This window comes from Gorilla gorilla, chromosome 21 (assembly GCF_029281585.2).
Source record: "Gorilla gorilla gorilla isolate KB3781 chromosome 21, NHGRI_mGorGor1-v2.1_pri, whole genome shotgun sequence".
In the NCBI taxonomy this organism is placed as follows: domain Eukaryota; kingdom Metazoa; phylum Chordata; class Mammalia; order Primates; family Hominidae; genus Gorilla; species Gorilla gorilla.
In genome coordinates this window covers 17,224,191-17,240,841 of record NC_073245.2, presented here as the reverse complement: position 1 = coordinate 17,240,841, position 16,651 = coordinate 17,224,191, and the positions used below count along the sequence as shown (strand labels likewise).

The following is a 16,651-nucleotide window of genomic DNA, read 5'->3' as shown; positions in this document are numbered from 1 at the left end:
TGATGGGAGGTGGGAGACCAAGATTTTACTGTGTATATTTTTGTACTGTTTGAATTTTTTTAATTACCATGTACATGTGTCACATTTTCAAAAGAATTTTAAAAAGTAAACTAATAAAATTTATTCCTAAGCTCTAAATTGAATACTAGAATTTTTAGATATTTTTAAGAATGTTCTCTCACTAGATCAATCCCGTTTTGTAGCAAACGATTAATAGTTTTATTTTACCCAGGGAGAAACCGAGTCTCAGAGAAGTTAATTAAACAGAATAAGGTCACACAGCCAATAGATTATAAATCCAAGACTAAAAGCTATCTATTTGCAGTCAGCACACTTTCCTCTCCACTTTACTCTCTTTGGAAATGTTTGGGGCATCAAAAACAGAATATGTGCTGCCTGAGTTATACGCCATTTTCTGAGTTATAATTGCAAGAAAAGTCGGAAGTGAAGCCAGATGTTGTATCTATATGATTTTTACTCCTCCACTACCACTATTATGGCCTGAATTGTGTCCCCAAATTCATGTGTTAAACTCTCAAGCTGCAGTACTTCAGAAAGTGACAGTATTTGAAGATAAGATTCTAAAAGAGGTGATTACGTTAAAATGAGGCCTTTAGAGTAAGGCCAACCTGACTGGCGTCTTTAGAAGGAAAGGAAAAGATGCCAGGAGAGCTGTGCACAGAGGGGTAGGTAAGCATGTTGAGGAGGCAGCAAGAGTCCAGCCAGCCAAGGAGAAAGGTGTGGAAGCAGACCCATCCCCTGGGGTCCCCACAGGAAATCACCCTTGCTGGAAACTTGATCTTGGCGTTCCAGCTTCCAGAACGGTGAGAACATGCATTTCTGTTACTTAAGTCACTCAGTCTGTGGTATTTTGCTATGGCAGCCCAAGCAAACTTATATAACCCCCTACACAGTCTCTTGGAACTACCCACCTGGAAGAAGTAACCAAAAGGCAGCCTGAGGAAACATCCATGCAGAGGGAAGACAGTCATTAAAATTTTGACTCCTGGAAAGTCAATCTTCCTGTCCCTGAGAACATGTCTTGGTATTTCTTTAAATTGTGGATGCTTATGGTGCTTATGACCTTTGTAGTTAGTATCCACCTTAGAAATAAAACATAATGTTAATTATTGCCCCCTTCTAAAACATACATTTAAAGAAAAGCACTGAATATATACCCAAGACTAGGATTTTCATTCTTTACTGTACTGAGGAAATGCAGTAAACGTCCCATTTTCCATTGATATTTGTTGATTTCAGTTGTCATCCCAATAAGATTGGCAATAACTTTCCTAACACCAATGTGGCAGAACAGACTGAGATATGAGTAATAAAACAAGTGACAGTTTAGAAATAATAAAGAAAATACTACATGTGTAATGTGTATTAATGTTATATATTACATATTTAATAGCTATATCTTGAATAGAGATATTAACTTTCAACAATTTGCTTATTAACATGAACACACGTGGTACATGTAATATTTTTATATATTTTCTGTATGCTTTGCATTTACATATTTTAATTTTTAAAATGACTTTGCATATAATAATCAAATATAATTAATACATTATTATATGTTTAATTATATATTTTATGATATATTGATATCTGATGAAATATTAAATATCAACCGAATATATGTACTATATTAGTACAGTCATGTATTGCTTAATAAAACGAACTCCTCATGGGAAATGTGTCATTAGGTGATTTTGTCATCATTGTGCAAACATCATACGGAATGCTCACACAAACCTAGGTGGCATAGCCTACTACACTAGGCTACATGTTATAACTTATTGCTCCTAAGCTACAAACCTGTACAGCATGCTACTATACTGAATACCATATATAATTGTGACACAATAGTAAGTATCAGTGTATCCCAACATGTCTAGACATAGGTAATGAAAATAGAGTACTATAATCTTATGTGACCACCATCTTATAGGCGTTCCATCATTGACCAAAACGTTGTTATGCAGCGCGTGACTATATTATATGAACAGAAAATATTTTGCTTAAATATTTAAATAATCATAATATTGTATTGCCTTACATGTAGATATTTCACTTTTTAAAATTATGTGAAAATTATTAATGTAATTTTGCTGTAAATATTATAATTATAATATTGTAGAGAAATATTTTACTAAATATAAAGGGAAATAAAAATTATCCTCTTTCTTTTTACTTCTTTAAGTGATGCCACACATATTATATTCCAGGGGGTTCCTAATTGTAACAACTATTTTTAAATAGCTTCTGTGTGCAAGTGACTTTAGGAGCTCTTCACGTAAGCATAAGGTTAGGTACAGTAGTTCCCCCTTATCCCCAGTGGATCCCTAAAACTAAGGATAGTACTGAACCCTATATATGGTATGCTTGTTCCTATATATACTTAACCATTAAAAAAATTATAAATTAGGCACAAAGGATTAACAATCATAACTGGTAATAAAATAGAAAATTGCAACAATATAATGTAATAAACGTTTCGTGAATGTGGTCTTTCTCTTTCAAAATATCTTCATGTACTGTACTTCCCCTTCGTCTTGTTGTAATGGTATGAGATGATAAAATGCCTACGTGATGCGATGAAGTGAGGTGAATGACATAGGCATTGTGACACAGCGTTAGGCTACAGTTGACTTTCTGAAGATTCTCCAGTCGGAGGACCATTTGCTTCGGGTGATCCTGGATCGTCAAGCCATGTTGATGTTGATTGGATGTCAGGAGCAGATGATGTCCAGCACTAACAGGTGGGGAACATATACCCCATAGATATGCTGGACAAAGGAATGAGTCACATTAGGGGTGAGATGGAAGCAGGAATCATGCTACTCAGAACAGTGTGCCATCTAAAACTTATAAATTGTTATTTGTGAACTTTTTCACAAAGGTCATAATATTTTCAGACCACAGTTGAGTGTGGGTAACTGCGAGTGTAAGAAACAAAATCAAGGATAAGGGGGAGCTAATGTCCTTCCCCAAGGCTTCATATACTAACAGTGGACAATGTTAGCATTTCATCTGCAGCAGATTTACTCCAGGAAAATTGATGTAAAACATGATGTCCATCCAATATAGTGAGGCCTTTGGGGAAATGCCTGCTCCATTGTACTAGCTTAGGCAGGCTACATGCACTCAACTTCTCTCTGGAACCCCTTGAATGTAACTTAATTAATTTCATCCAAGTTGGAGATAAATGCTGAGGCTGCTGCTGGGACTTCGGTGGAGAAGTGAGGGGCAGATTCTGCTCAATCGTACTGATAGGAAGAAATGGTGAAAATCCCTGGGAACTGGATCATCCTGATGAGAGAGAGGCCCAAGAATAATAAGAATGGGAGATTTCTGTTTAAATCAATCACAGCAATAATTCTCAAATGTAATCCCCAGACCAGCAACCTCAGCCTCACCTAGGGACTTGCAGAAATACAGATTCCTAGGTACCACATCAGACACATTGTGTTAGAAACTACATCAGGTCCTGCAATGTGTGGTTAAACAAGTCGTCCAGGTGATCCTGATTCACTCTAAAGTTTGGGAATCTAAGAATCACTACATCAGAGAACGAAAGGAGACACAGGTGTGAGCCTTTGAATTGTTGTGGTGAGTAGGAATATGTTTTGTTTCCGTGTATTACCCATTCAGTCAGAGCAAGGACTAACAGCCAGATGTATTGATGTCACCCAATTGACCCGTGCCCTATGACATTCCTATGTTCCATAAAAACTGTTTCCAAGCATAGGTCCCTTTCTTCCTTCCCATCTTTCACTTTACAAACCACTGCCTTGTAAAGTACTATCAACAACAAGGGGAATATGCAATATTGTCAGGAATTAAGCCCAAGGAGAAGTCAAAAGCCATCTTTTTCCCGTAAAGTCATTGTGCACTTGCCTCATTTCCTGCTGACTGACTTTCTCTTGGGAATAGGAACCAGGAAATCTTTGAGGCAGGTGCAGTTATAACAGATGTTACAAAGCCGGAGACAGCTCACTGCTTCCCCTATTTGTTATTAACAGTATAATTCCTCCACACAGAAATCATATTGAGTCTTCACAGAGAAATGCCTCTTTCCTAGTAAGATTGTGCATTTTCCTCCACGAAGCTGTACTTTTTTCTGTTTCCTCCACGAAGCTGTACTTTCTTCTGATATCTCAGAAAACCTCTTCTGTTGCCCACGGACTGTCAGGCGACATTAAAGTTTGTTTGGCTTTTGCTTCCATCTCATATAAACTGACCTTGCCTAGGTACTCTCTCAGCCTCACTGACATAAAACTTCAATTACCTAGAAACAGAGTGTTTCTTGTAAGAACCTTCTACTCACCAGATGTTTTTCCTTTCAATTGACTGTAGCATAAAGAGACAAAAGAAGAGGTAAAATTTTCTGGAATTTATATTTTTAGAAGGCACAATAACAGTTGATACACAGAAGCAAAGAAGGCAGAATGAAATCATTATTAAGCATGGGCTTTGGAGCCAGCTTGGCTCAGCTACCTAATGGCTGTGTAAACTTGGGCAAGTTATTTAACCTTTCTTTTCCCAAAAGATGGGGGTAATAGCTCCTGGCTCACTGGACTGTTTGGAGGATTAAATTGTTAACTTACGAAAGTTATTATTAAACTGAGAAGTATTAAGCACTCTATAAGTGGCTGTTATTATTATTGATATTATTGACCTAATACGCCACAGGATATTATATTGAAAGAATGACCCAATTATATTTACCATTTCTTATTTATCAGTGCAGGGAAATAAGCTGCTGTAGAAAATGGGAAGCTAACCTTCAATATCTCTTTTTCAGAAAAGACATCGCCTTCCCATGCTGCCTAATTAACTCTCTTGTTAGTTAAATTTTCATTCACATTTGCCTTAACTCCTCACCTGAATTATCTGATCTTTGAGAGCAGGTGCTCCGCTTTAGTCTTCTTTGTACAAGCCAGAATACTAAGCAAAGCAACTTTCATATAGTAATAGATTTAATTTTCAGAAAGACATTTTCCAGTGAACCAGAAAGAATAATTACCCCTAAATCCTCACTCATCCTGGCACATTGAGGTTTTACCTTGTATTCTGTTTCTCAGGGCACACCCATGGTGTGTGAAAGGCACTTGCTTCCACAAGGCTTACTTCTGTGTTATGATCTTCAAAGTGACATCCAGGTCAAACACTCAGGTGATAGAAGACTCAGGGGCCACATCTAGATGAGGGAGGCTCTCTGGGAAATTCAAAACATGACTATAATGTGGTACTTGCTCCTCCTCACTCCCAAATATTATTCTGAACTGCCAGACTTTAACGTCAATAAGAGATTTTTGGAACATTAAAGTAGCTAGTCCGGTGAGAAGTAGTATGGATGTTCAAAAAAGGAGAGCTCAAAATGGGTGGTCAGAAAAGTCTTCCTGAAATGGCTGCACACTGAGCTGGATCTTCTACACCAAGGAGCCTGCAGTTCCCCCACCTGTCCCGATGAGTGTGACTCACATAATGTAGCACAGCCCTTCCATATTACAATGCTTACAATGGATACTCCAACAGAAAAAAAGAATCTAGAAAAAGTTTTATATGATAATGACCAACAAAAACATGTTATGTAGTACTAAATGCTGTAACTAGTTCTTCATTAAATAAATCCAGTAATTACAAAGAACTTTAAAGTAATCTTCCTTTTCCCAAACCATGCAGCCTCGAAAGTGCATAAAAGGATTTCTCCTTTATGAAGCTTTATAATAAGCCTGCTACATTTTAAAATGTAGAGTATTTTTTTTCTTTTCTTCTTCTTCTTTTTTTTTAATGAGAAAGCTTCTTTATACCAGGTGTTCTGCTACTCTGGCATTTCGTATATAAAATTCTATGATAATCAACATGTCATGTGAGACTTAAAGTCCTGCAGGAAACTCTTGTGATTCTAAACCATTAAGTGCCTGGAGAGTTGGGGCTCTATCTAATTTGTAATTTATCCCCAGCTTTGCAACATACCAAGCACTTAATAGATATATAGTGAATCAATTAATCAACTAATTTATGTTAAGGTTAAATTAATTGCTGTGTGTTCTCTTGTATTCTGTTTTTAAAAGCTAGTTGACTACATATAATATGTTGGGTTTTACTTGTAACCTCATGGTAACTCACTATCAATCATAAAAGTTAACAAGAATATCCAATGGTAACCAACAATGTTTGACAACAAAATTTTAACGTAGCCAGCCAAAACAATGATGATGATGAGGAGAATAACTCTGTCAGTCTGTAGCACATTCTGTAATTTGGAAAATGCGTGAGTATTTTGCCACCTGTACCAGGATCCCCATGGCAAAATCAGGTGAATTTTGATTCCTCTCTTTACTTCAGATAATATATTTTTTTTCATTTGCAGAATGAATCTACCAGGAGCACAGACTTTGGGATCACCATTGTGTCTGTTGTAAGTGTGCGTGTGTGTGCGCGCACGTGCGCGTGCGTGCGTGTGTCTTCCGTTTTGAAACAATAAGCTAGTGGTTTTCTAACCTGACTTCTCATTAGAATTCATGCAGAGTTTAGCTTATAAAAAGTACACCAGTTTTGGCCCCCACCCACCAGGACTGAACTGAAGTCTCTAGTGATTAAAACTGACAGATAAAATACAAGATACCGAATTAAATTTGGATTCTGCATAAACAGTGAAAAAAAATACAAGTATGTTCCATAATATTTAGAACAAACACTTAAAAATTATTTTTATCTAAAATTTAAATGTTTCCGGGCATCTCAGTTTTTTGTTTTATTTTATTTTTGTCTTCTTCTTTCCTGTCTAGTAAATTAACTCTACCAAGGGTCCAAATTGGGAATCTCTATTTTCAGCAATTCCCATGCTAATTATATTAAATCTACGTCTTTTTTTCCCAAATTTTCTTCTTTATTCTTCTTTTTTAAATTCATATTTCAGACTTAAACCGAAGCGCTATCACACAATATACATATTTTTTAAATTGAGGAGTTAAATATTTCTTAGATAAGTAACCATCTCAAAAGTGTATTCATGGTTCCAGGTAAGCGTTTTTATTTTAATAAAATGCTTGTTTCAAATGTCGTATTATTTACATTGTATCCATCATTGTATTCAAAAATATTTCTACACTATATTTACTGTTACATGAGATCATGGCGATCCAGTCTGGGATTTTTAAATGATATTAAACCCCTAGTCAAGAAAATAAGATGAAAAGCATGCAAGGTGGTCTTTTCCTGCAAGATAATAAAGTTCTATCTTTTCTCCAGCAGAAGTAGTGCAGTTTCAAAAGTTTTATCACAATTATTTAGAATGAGGAAAATAATAACTAGAGCTTCTTTCAAAATTACCCTAAAGGGGAGGAAAAATAAAAATCAACCCAGAGAAGAACAAATGGGCAATTAAGGCAAGTGCAACCAGGTCTCAGGGAGGAATTTCTTAATCCCCACAGCTTGTAATCGGGGGTTAGGACCCAAGAGTGTGAAAATTGTCAGTGCAGCAACACAAAATCCTGGAAAGACTCAGTAGGTGCAGAGACTCGAGATGGTATATGAGCAGTTGCTGAGAACCTAGAGTCTGGGAAACACAGCACATTCCAATGCAAATCCCGGAGCCCAGGTACCATGGGAACAGCTGATCCTCCACAAACATCTATTGATATGTGGAGATGAGATGGGCCCTGACATGCTGTCTGGATATTATGAGCAAGGTGGAGGGTAACCAAGGGGACCAGGCCAACAGCATGGAGCTGCATAAATCCCAGCTGTGAATTCAAAAGGGATGCCTAGGCTTGAATATTCCTTTTGCCCCCAGCTAATGTGTGTACTGACCTCTGCTTAAAGAGCTTGGAAATATTTTTAAGTAATTTGGTTCCCATAAATAGAATGTCCTCTTCAGGTGTTATGTGAGGAAGAACTAAAAATAATTAGTGCAAATGATCCTCAGACCTTCCACCACCTGAAAGAGCTTAAAAAAAAAAAAAAAAAAAAGGGAGGTGGCGGGGAAGGGAATAAAGTTTGGTGCTTTAAAAAGAAAATAAAAAGTGTTTTGTACTGGAGGAAGCTGGTAGAAAGTTTATCTGAAAAAAAAATCTGATAAATTGCATCATTTAAGCACATTCCATGTTACTCATTAAACATATTTTTTAAGTTCATTTGGTATGATCTCTAAGTGGTTGCTTGAGGAAATGTGTTGCAATTTGTTTTATATACCTGGCTTTAAATACTATGAAACTTCCACTTAAAAAAATAGATATATTGTGTAGCATTTAAAACACATGCTTATTTTAAGTCCTTCCGGCTTCTTAATTCAGTTTCAAGCTGAAATCCTATGAGGGGCAAATTTCATTCAAATTTGGCAAAAGGCAGCTTTGGTTAAGGTAAAAGGGAGAAAAACATATAAACAAGCAATGAAATCAGACTTCTTGGAGTGCTGAGTTGTGAAACTTTTGATTTTGAGAAATACTAGGTATTTATTAGGCGTTTCACTGATGCCTTCTTAGTGCTCTGTGAAATACAAACAGGAAATAAAAATGGGAATCTATGGAGAAAAAAAGGAAAAACTGAAGTCTCCTTCATGTTTTCCTCTTTCAAAAATTACCAGTAATCTATCCAGGGGACCTCATGGGTTGTCTCAACCATATAAGTTGCCTTCAAAATACTTGAGAAGATAATACTGGAGGGAAAAAACCATGATTTCAAGTCACAATATTTCAGTGACAAAAGCTGACCACAGTAACACACAGACCATGAACAACACTAGCCTCTGATCCATCTCACTTTTGGGTTTGAAGATTCCTGTTTGGGGACATGTACCTGGATATAGGTGTTGGGGATGCTCATCACCTATTTAGCCTGAGAGCAGACAAAAATTCAGAACTAAATGTGTCTTATTTTTCCCTTCCATTCTCTTGTCCTGTCTAATATCCTATCTGGCTAAATATTTTTATAAAGTGTCATGTTTACTCTCAAGTAACTAAAGGCAGAAATGAAAGTAGGGATATAATTACCAAATCTATATAAGAGAGTATTAGGAACAATTGTATGTCAACAAATTGGCTAATCTAGACAAAATGTGAAATTCATATAAATATACCAAGAATAAATTATAAAGAGATAGAAAATCCAAATACATCTAACTAGTTGTGCGGGGCGGTGGGGGGCGGGGGGCAGGTGCTGAATTAACAATCAAAAACTTTTTGACAAAGAAAAACCCTAGACCTAGGCTTCACTGGTGAATTCTACCAAATACTTAAAGAAGAAATCACAACAGTTCTCTCCAAACTCTTCTAAAGAAGAGGGAACACTTTCTAACTCATTCTATGAGGCCAGGACTACCCTGATACCAAAGCCAGACAAAGACATTATAAGATATATGTTATAAACATTTATGTAAAAATCCTCAGTAAAATCCTAGAAAACTGAATTCAGCAGCATATTAAAGTGATTATACAACATAACCAAGTGAAATGTATTGAGATACAGGATGGTTCAGCATATGACAATAAATTATTGTAATATGCCACATTAACAGAATAAAAGGGTGAAGCATGAGACTATCAATAGACACAGAAAAAGCATTTTATACATTTCAATATCCCTCATGATAAAAACACTCAACAAAATGAGAACAAAGGAAAATACTTCAACAAAATAAAGACCACATATGAAAAACCTACAACCAACATCACACTCAGTGTGGAAGAACTGAAAACTTTACTTCTAAGATCAGGAACAAGACAAAGATGCTTGCTTTAACACTTACAGTCAGCATAGTATTAGATGTTTTAGCCAGAGCAATTAGGCATGAAAAATAAATAAAAGGTATCCAAAAGTAAAATTATCTTTGTTCACAGATAATACAATCTTATATGTAGAAAACCTTGAAGAGTTCACAAAAACCGTTATAATAAATTCAGTAATGTATCAAGCAGAGCACAAAACCAACAAACAAATCAGTTGTATTTCTATAAGCTAAAAATTAATAATCAGAAAAGAATATTTAGAAAGAAATTTCATTTATAATATCATCAAACAAAAAACTTAGGAATCAACTTAACCAAACAGATAAAAACTTGTAAACAGAAAGCTATAAAACATTACTGAAAAAAATCAAAGAACACAAGTAAATGAAAAGATATGCTGTATTTATGAATTGAATACTTACTACTGTTAAGCTGTCAATACTACCTAAAGCTACCTACAAATTCATTGCAATCCCTATCAAAATACCAATTTTTTTGTAGAAATAGAAAAAAATCCATTTGAAAATATGTATGGAATCTCAAGAGATCCCAAATAGCCAAAACTATGCTGAAAAAGAACAAAGTTAGAGGACTCGTGCTTTCTGATTTCAAAATTTACTATATAGCTACAGTAATCAAAACAGCGCAGCACTTGCATAAATACAGAGATTTTCACAGATAGGAGAGAATAGAGAACTCAGAAATAAACCCTTGAAGATGTGGTCAAATAATTCTTAACAAGAATACCAAATTCATTTAAAAAGGAAGACCATATTTTTAACAATGGCACTGGGAAAACTGGCCGTCCACATACAAAAGAATAAAGTTGGTCTCTTCCCTTAAGTCCAATAACAAAATTAACTAAAAATAGACCAAAGACCTAAACAGAAGAGTTTAAAGTATAAAACTCTTATATGGAAAAAATAGGAGGGAAATTCCATGACACTGGATTTAGCAATTATTCCTTGGATAAGACACAAAAGCACAGGCAATGAAAGGAAAATAATATTAATAAATTGGACTTCATCAAAATTAGAAACGTTTTGCATCAAAACACACTAATTAACAGATTGAAAAGGCAACTCACAGAATGAGAGAAAATATTTGCAAAGCACATATCTGATAAGGGATCGATATCCAGAATATATAGAGAATAATTTATATTCAACAACAAAAAAAAACCCATTTGAAAAATGACCAAGGGTCTTGAATAGACATTTCCTTAAAGAAGACATACAGGTGGCCAATAGGCATGTGAAAAGATGCTCAATATCCCTAATCATTAGGGAAATATAAATAAGAATCATGAGATACAAGTTCAAATCTATTAGAATGTCTATTACTGGAAAAGAAAAACAATTAGTGTTGGTGTGAATGTGAATAAATCGGAAGCCTTGCGCATTGCTGGCTGAAATGTTACCTAGTTCAGACAGCCATTATGATAAACAGTATGATTTTATAAAATTATGATTTTCAAAAAATTAAATGTAGAAGTATAATTTTATTCTAAAATTCTATTTACATACAAAAAATTTGAAAGCCAGGACTTCAATAGAAATTTGAATGCCAATGTTCATAGCAACATTATTCCTAATAGCCAAAAGATGAAAACTGCTCATATTTCCACCAATGGATGAATGATTAAACAAACTGTGCTTTGTGCACACAAGGAAATATTATGCAACCTTAAAAAGTAATGAAATTCTGATACATGCTACAACATGGATGAAACTTGAAGACAGTATACTAAGTGAAATATCAGATACTGTATGATTCCACGTATGTGAAGTACCTAGAGTAGTTAAATTCGTAAAGACAGGAAGTAGAATTTGCTAGGGCCTGGGAGAAGGGGAGAATGGGAAGTTATTGTTTTCTAGATTCAGAGTTTCATTACGGAACGACAAAAGTATTTTAGAGATGAATGGTAGTGATGATTGAACAACAGTGTAAATGTACTTAATGGCACTATACTGTAATGCTTAAAAATGGTTAAGATGGCAAAATTTATATGATGTATATTTTCCCACAATCTACAAACATTCTTTAAAAAGGTGAATGGGTAGGTCATCTACATCAAAAGAATAAGTAGGTAGGTTATAGATCATTTCCTGACACAGAAGCCACCAGTAACATAAGTAGGTGGATATACACTCCCCTAACTATAGTGTTATAAAATTGTACCAAAAAAAAAAGCTATTGTACACAGAGACAATAAAGAATGCAAGAATGATGGGAACTGAGAAAGAAGTGGAAGGAAACTGGGAAGAAATACTGGAGCAGAAGAAAAATTAGAAAAAGAGTTTCGTGCCAGCTTCTGGAAAGCCTTGAATGCCATACTAAGAATTTTGGATTTTATTCTTCAGGTAGTGAAGAGCTTCAGCTTTTTACTAAAATAATGGCTGACCAATGGTACTGGTACAAAAACAGATACATAGACCAATGGAACAGAATAGAGAACTAAGAAATAAGACTGCACATCTACAACCATCTGATCTTCAACAAACCTAACAAAAGCAAGCAATGGGGAAAGGATTTCCTATTTAATAAACGGGGCTGGAAGAACTGGCTGGCCATATGCAAGAAATTGAAACTGGACCTCTTCCTTACACCTTATACAAAAATTATCTCAAGTTAGATTCAAGACTTAAATGTAAAACACTAACTGTAAAAAGCCTAGAAGAAAATGTAGGTAATACTATTCAGGACATAGGCACAGGCAAAGATTTCATGATGAAATCACCAAAAGCAATTGCAACAAAAGCAAAAATTGACAAATGAGATCTAACTAAATGAAAGCGCTTCTGCACAGCAAAAGAAACTATCGTCAGAGCAAATAGACAACCTACAGAGTGGGAGAAAGTTTTTGCAATCTATCCATCTGACAAAGGTCTAATATCCAGAATCTACAATGAACTTACACAAATTTACAAGAAAAAAAAAACATTAAAATGTGGGGAAAGGACATGAAAAGACTCTTCTCAAAAGAAGACATTCGTGAGGCCAATAAACATATGAAAAAAGCTCAATTTCACTGATGGTGAGAGAAATGCAAATCAAAACCACAATGAGATACCATTTCATGCCAGTCAGAATGGCAATTATTAAAAGTCAAGAAACCAGAAATACTGGTGAGGTTGTAGAGAAATAGTAAATTAGAAAATAGTAAATTAGAATAGTAAATATAAAATGTAAATTAGTTCAACCATTGTGGAAGTCAGTGTGGCAATTCATCAAAGTTCTAGAACCAGAAATACCATTTGACCCAGCAAGTCCATTACTGGGAATATATCCAAAGGAATATAAATCATTCCATTATAAAGATACATGCATGCGTATGTTCATTGCAGCACTATTCACAATAACAAAGACATGGAATCAACCCAAATGCCCATCGAGGATAGACTGGATAAAGAAAATATAGTACATATACACCATGGAATACTATGCATCCATAAAAAGGAAGAGATCATGTCTTTGCAGGGACATGGATGGAACTAGAAGCCATTATCCTCAGCAAACTAATGCAAGAACAGAAAACCAAACACCCCATGTTCTCCCTTATAAGTGGGAGCTGAACAATGAGAACACATGGACATGGGGAGGGGAACAACACACACTGGGGCCTGTTGTGGGGGGTGAGGGCATGGGGAGGGAAAGCATTAGGAAAAATAGCTAATGCACGCTGGTCTTAATACCTAGGTGATGGGTTGATAGGTGCAGAAAACCACCATGGCACATGTTTACCTATGTAACAAACCTGCACATCCTGCACATGTACTCCAGAACTTAAAATAAAAATAAAATAATTTTTAAAAAGGCTTAATGAATTAAAAAAAGAAAGAAAGAATGGCTGGAACAGACAAATACCAGCGATAAAATTCCTGTGAAAACATGAACGATGGAGCTAAACTGTATGCAGGAAACCAACCAATTATGCAGTGAGAGAAAGGGAAGTATAAATTTATGAGTGAGCAATAAAATATATTTATGGAAATCGATTTTCTCAAAATAACTTTAGTGAGTTTAAACCTTTCCTTTCCGGTATTTTTATTAAAACATAAAGAAGAAAATACCCACAAGTCTGAGGTTTATGCTGTAAGCATAATCTCCATTTGTTGCAGTTGTTTACAAGAGTATGACCGTTTCTAATGTTACGATGTAACTAAAGTTATGATTTCACTCCAGTATAGCCCTTCTTACCTGAACAAAGAGATCATAAAGAAAGTAAAGACATCTACTCTAACCACAAACAGAAGATAAAATATTATGACAGACCTTAATTTTATGTAAAAATTTTCAAGCAGAATAAATGAAAATAAATTAATATGTATAACGTATAAAATACACCCCTACATACATTTGCAAAACATAATATTTGAGCTGTGGCAATTAAACAGGAAACAAGATGCTCAAGAAAATATGAGGTTTAAGGCCCCCGAAGTATTATTGCTGGACATTTTACTTTTCATTTCTTCAGATTACAGGTTAGGTTTCTAGAATAGTCGCTTACCCTGGACTTGTCCTTACTCAATCTAGAAAGACTGACTTTTCCTAATATGATGGTCTGCTATAACACGAAGGCATTGGCCAATCTGTGACGTCAAAGGTAACTTCTTGACATTGAGACATCCCTTGAATTACACATTACTTGGTGGACAGTCATCTACTCCCACAGCCCCTCTCTGGTACATGCCATCTCTTAGTAGAGATAGTGGCTCCTTGCCACATATCAATAGCTGTGTCATGGGGCGTTGGCAGCATTCATCACCTACCCCATGATCTTGACCAATTCTGGCCAGAGACAAGTGACAACTTGCCTTATTTTGAAAGGATGCATGTTGCTGCTCTGGCCTTGAGCATACCAGAAAATCTCAGACCTCGAATGCTCCCAGCCTCAATAAGATATCATGAGGTCACAGATTCATCACGTATGTTCTTTCCTTTTTGCTATTTTTCCATTATTTTTAATATATACTCAGTGAAGTCATCCTAAAAGGAAAAACTAGTATTACTAGTTCAATGGTAAAGAATAAAACGTTGTTCCTCCTGATGTGTGAGCATCCTAATGCTTTACAAGCCCTTATAGAAATTCAAAGTAAGAGCAATGACAACATCTAGAACTTTAAAAGAAACTGTATTTGTTAGAAAAAAAGAAAGGAGATACAAACTGAGCAGGGGGTAGGAAGAGGAGCAAGAAGAACTAAGGGGAGGAGCAATGAGCTCTTCTGAAAGGGCAGACTCCAGAAAAGGAGCAAAACTGCTGCAGACTTGAAAGCACCACTGTCTACATTATTGTCTGAGTCTTGGAAATCTTATGTTGAGTGCAATAAGCTTCATTTGTATAAAATTCTAGAATAAATCTATGGTGAAAAACATCAGAAGATTGCTCTTAGGGAACTTCCTGGGATGATGGTAATTTTCTCTACCTTGATAGAGGTTTGGGTTACACAGGTCTATGTATTTAAAATATGCTTGCTATTCCATTCCACTTCAAAAGACATATTGAAATGTAGTTGATAATATGCTTGCTAAAGTGTTTAGGGGAAAGCATCCTGACATCTGCAATTTACTTTAAAATGTACAAAAAACTAAGATGAAGTATAGAAAAATGGAGGGATCAGTAAATGGATAGGTTTGTGAAAAAGCAATATAGAAAAATGTTCATGTTAGAGTCTAGGTAGTTGATATGCAAGTGTTTACTGTAAAATTTATTCAACTTGGCGTATGTCTGAAAACAGTTGTATAAAATGTTGGTGAAAAATGTATTGTCATTCCTTTTTTTTAAAAAAAATAAAGATCCATTTGAATTAATAATCTTTCTCTTTTTATGATGCCAATGCTTTTGGTAAAGTTAGGGGCATCAAAATCATTAATAGATGTCTTAGTCTGTTCAATCTTCTGTAGCAGAATACTATAGTCTAGGTGGCTTAAATAATAGAAATTTATTTCTCACAGATCTGGAAGCTGAAAAATCCAAGATCAAGGTGCTGTCACATACGGTGACTGGTGAGGGCAGCTTGCTGATTTATAGATCGCACTTTCTTGCTATAAACTCACTTGGAGGGAAGAACGAGGCAATTCTCCAGAGCCTCGTTTATAAGTGCACTAATCTGATTCATGAGAGCTGAGCCTTCATGACCTAATCACCTTCCAAAGGCCCCACCTCCTAATAATATCACATTGGAAAGTAGGTTTCGACATACGAATATGGGGGAACACAAACATTCAGATCATAGCAGTATATTTATATTAATTCACTCTGTTTTTTTCTAATATCTAATGAGGTTGAGAAAAATAGAACCAGATAAAAAGAACTTAATTGTTGTTAATGATGGTGCGGGTGGAAACGATGGTGGTGGCAGTGTTAATAGCGGTGGCTAAGACTTGGATTTTATAGCAAGGTCAAAAAAGTGTAAGTCAGCACCAGAGAACAGAGGGTAGATAAAACAAGACGGAAAAATACCCAAAATCAATTTCACCGACTTCAAAATTTGCCCTAAGTTTGTCAAAAGAATGGAAAAGACAAGGAAAGAAAGGGAGAAAGAAGGTTCAATTCAGGTTTTAAATGAAAGAAGGAAAGAATTGTTGCATTGAATGTAAGTTTCAGGAATAAACTATAGAAGTTCAAAAATATTTGTATTGTTGAAGGATGAGTAGCTAAATGAATGACCAGTGGAATCTGACAATTAATGAAAAGAGGAGATATCTCCTAATATGCTGTGTTTTTAGAATAAAACTTATACATTCACAACCAGTCATCTTCTATTCTCATATAAAAGAAGAAATTTCTCATTTATGAAACTAAACTTGCCAGCCATGCTCTCAATGGGTCCTCTGTCTCCCATGGATTGCAAACCCTGATTCCTATAAGAAGGTAATTTGTTTGGGTAGTAGTCCTGTTAATGACAAGA

At 35.4% G+C, this 16,651-nt stretch overlaps 1 long non-coding RNA gene across 1 annotated transcript; it reads left to right on the top strand.

Annotated features, from left to right (window-relative positions):
• Positions 1-2,694: 2,694 nt before the first annotated feature.
• Positions 2,695-8,054, top strand: LOC109024347 (uncharacterized). Its single transcript, XR_002003833.4, has 2 exons — positions 2,695-2,768; positions 6,386-8,054. It is a non-coding gene; the product is annotated as an uncharacterized lncRNA (long non-coding RNA).
• Positions 8,055-16,651: the final 8,597 nt, after the last annotated feature.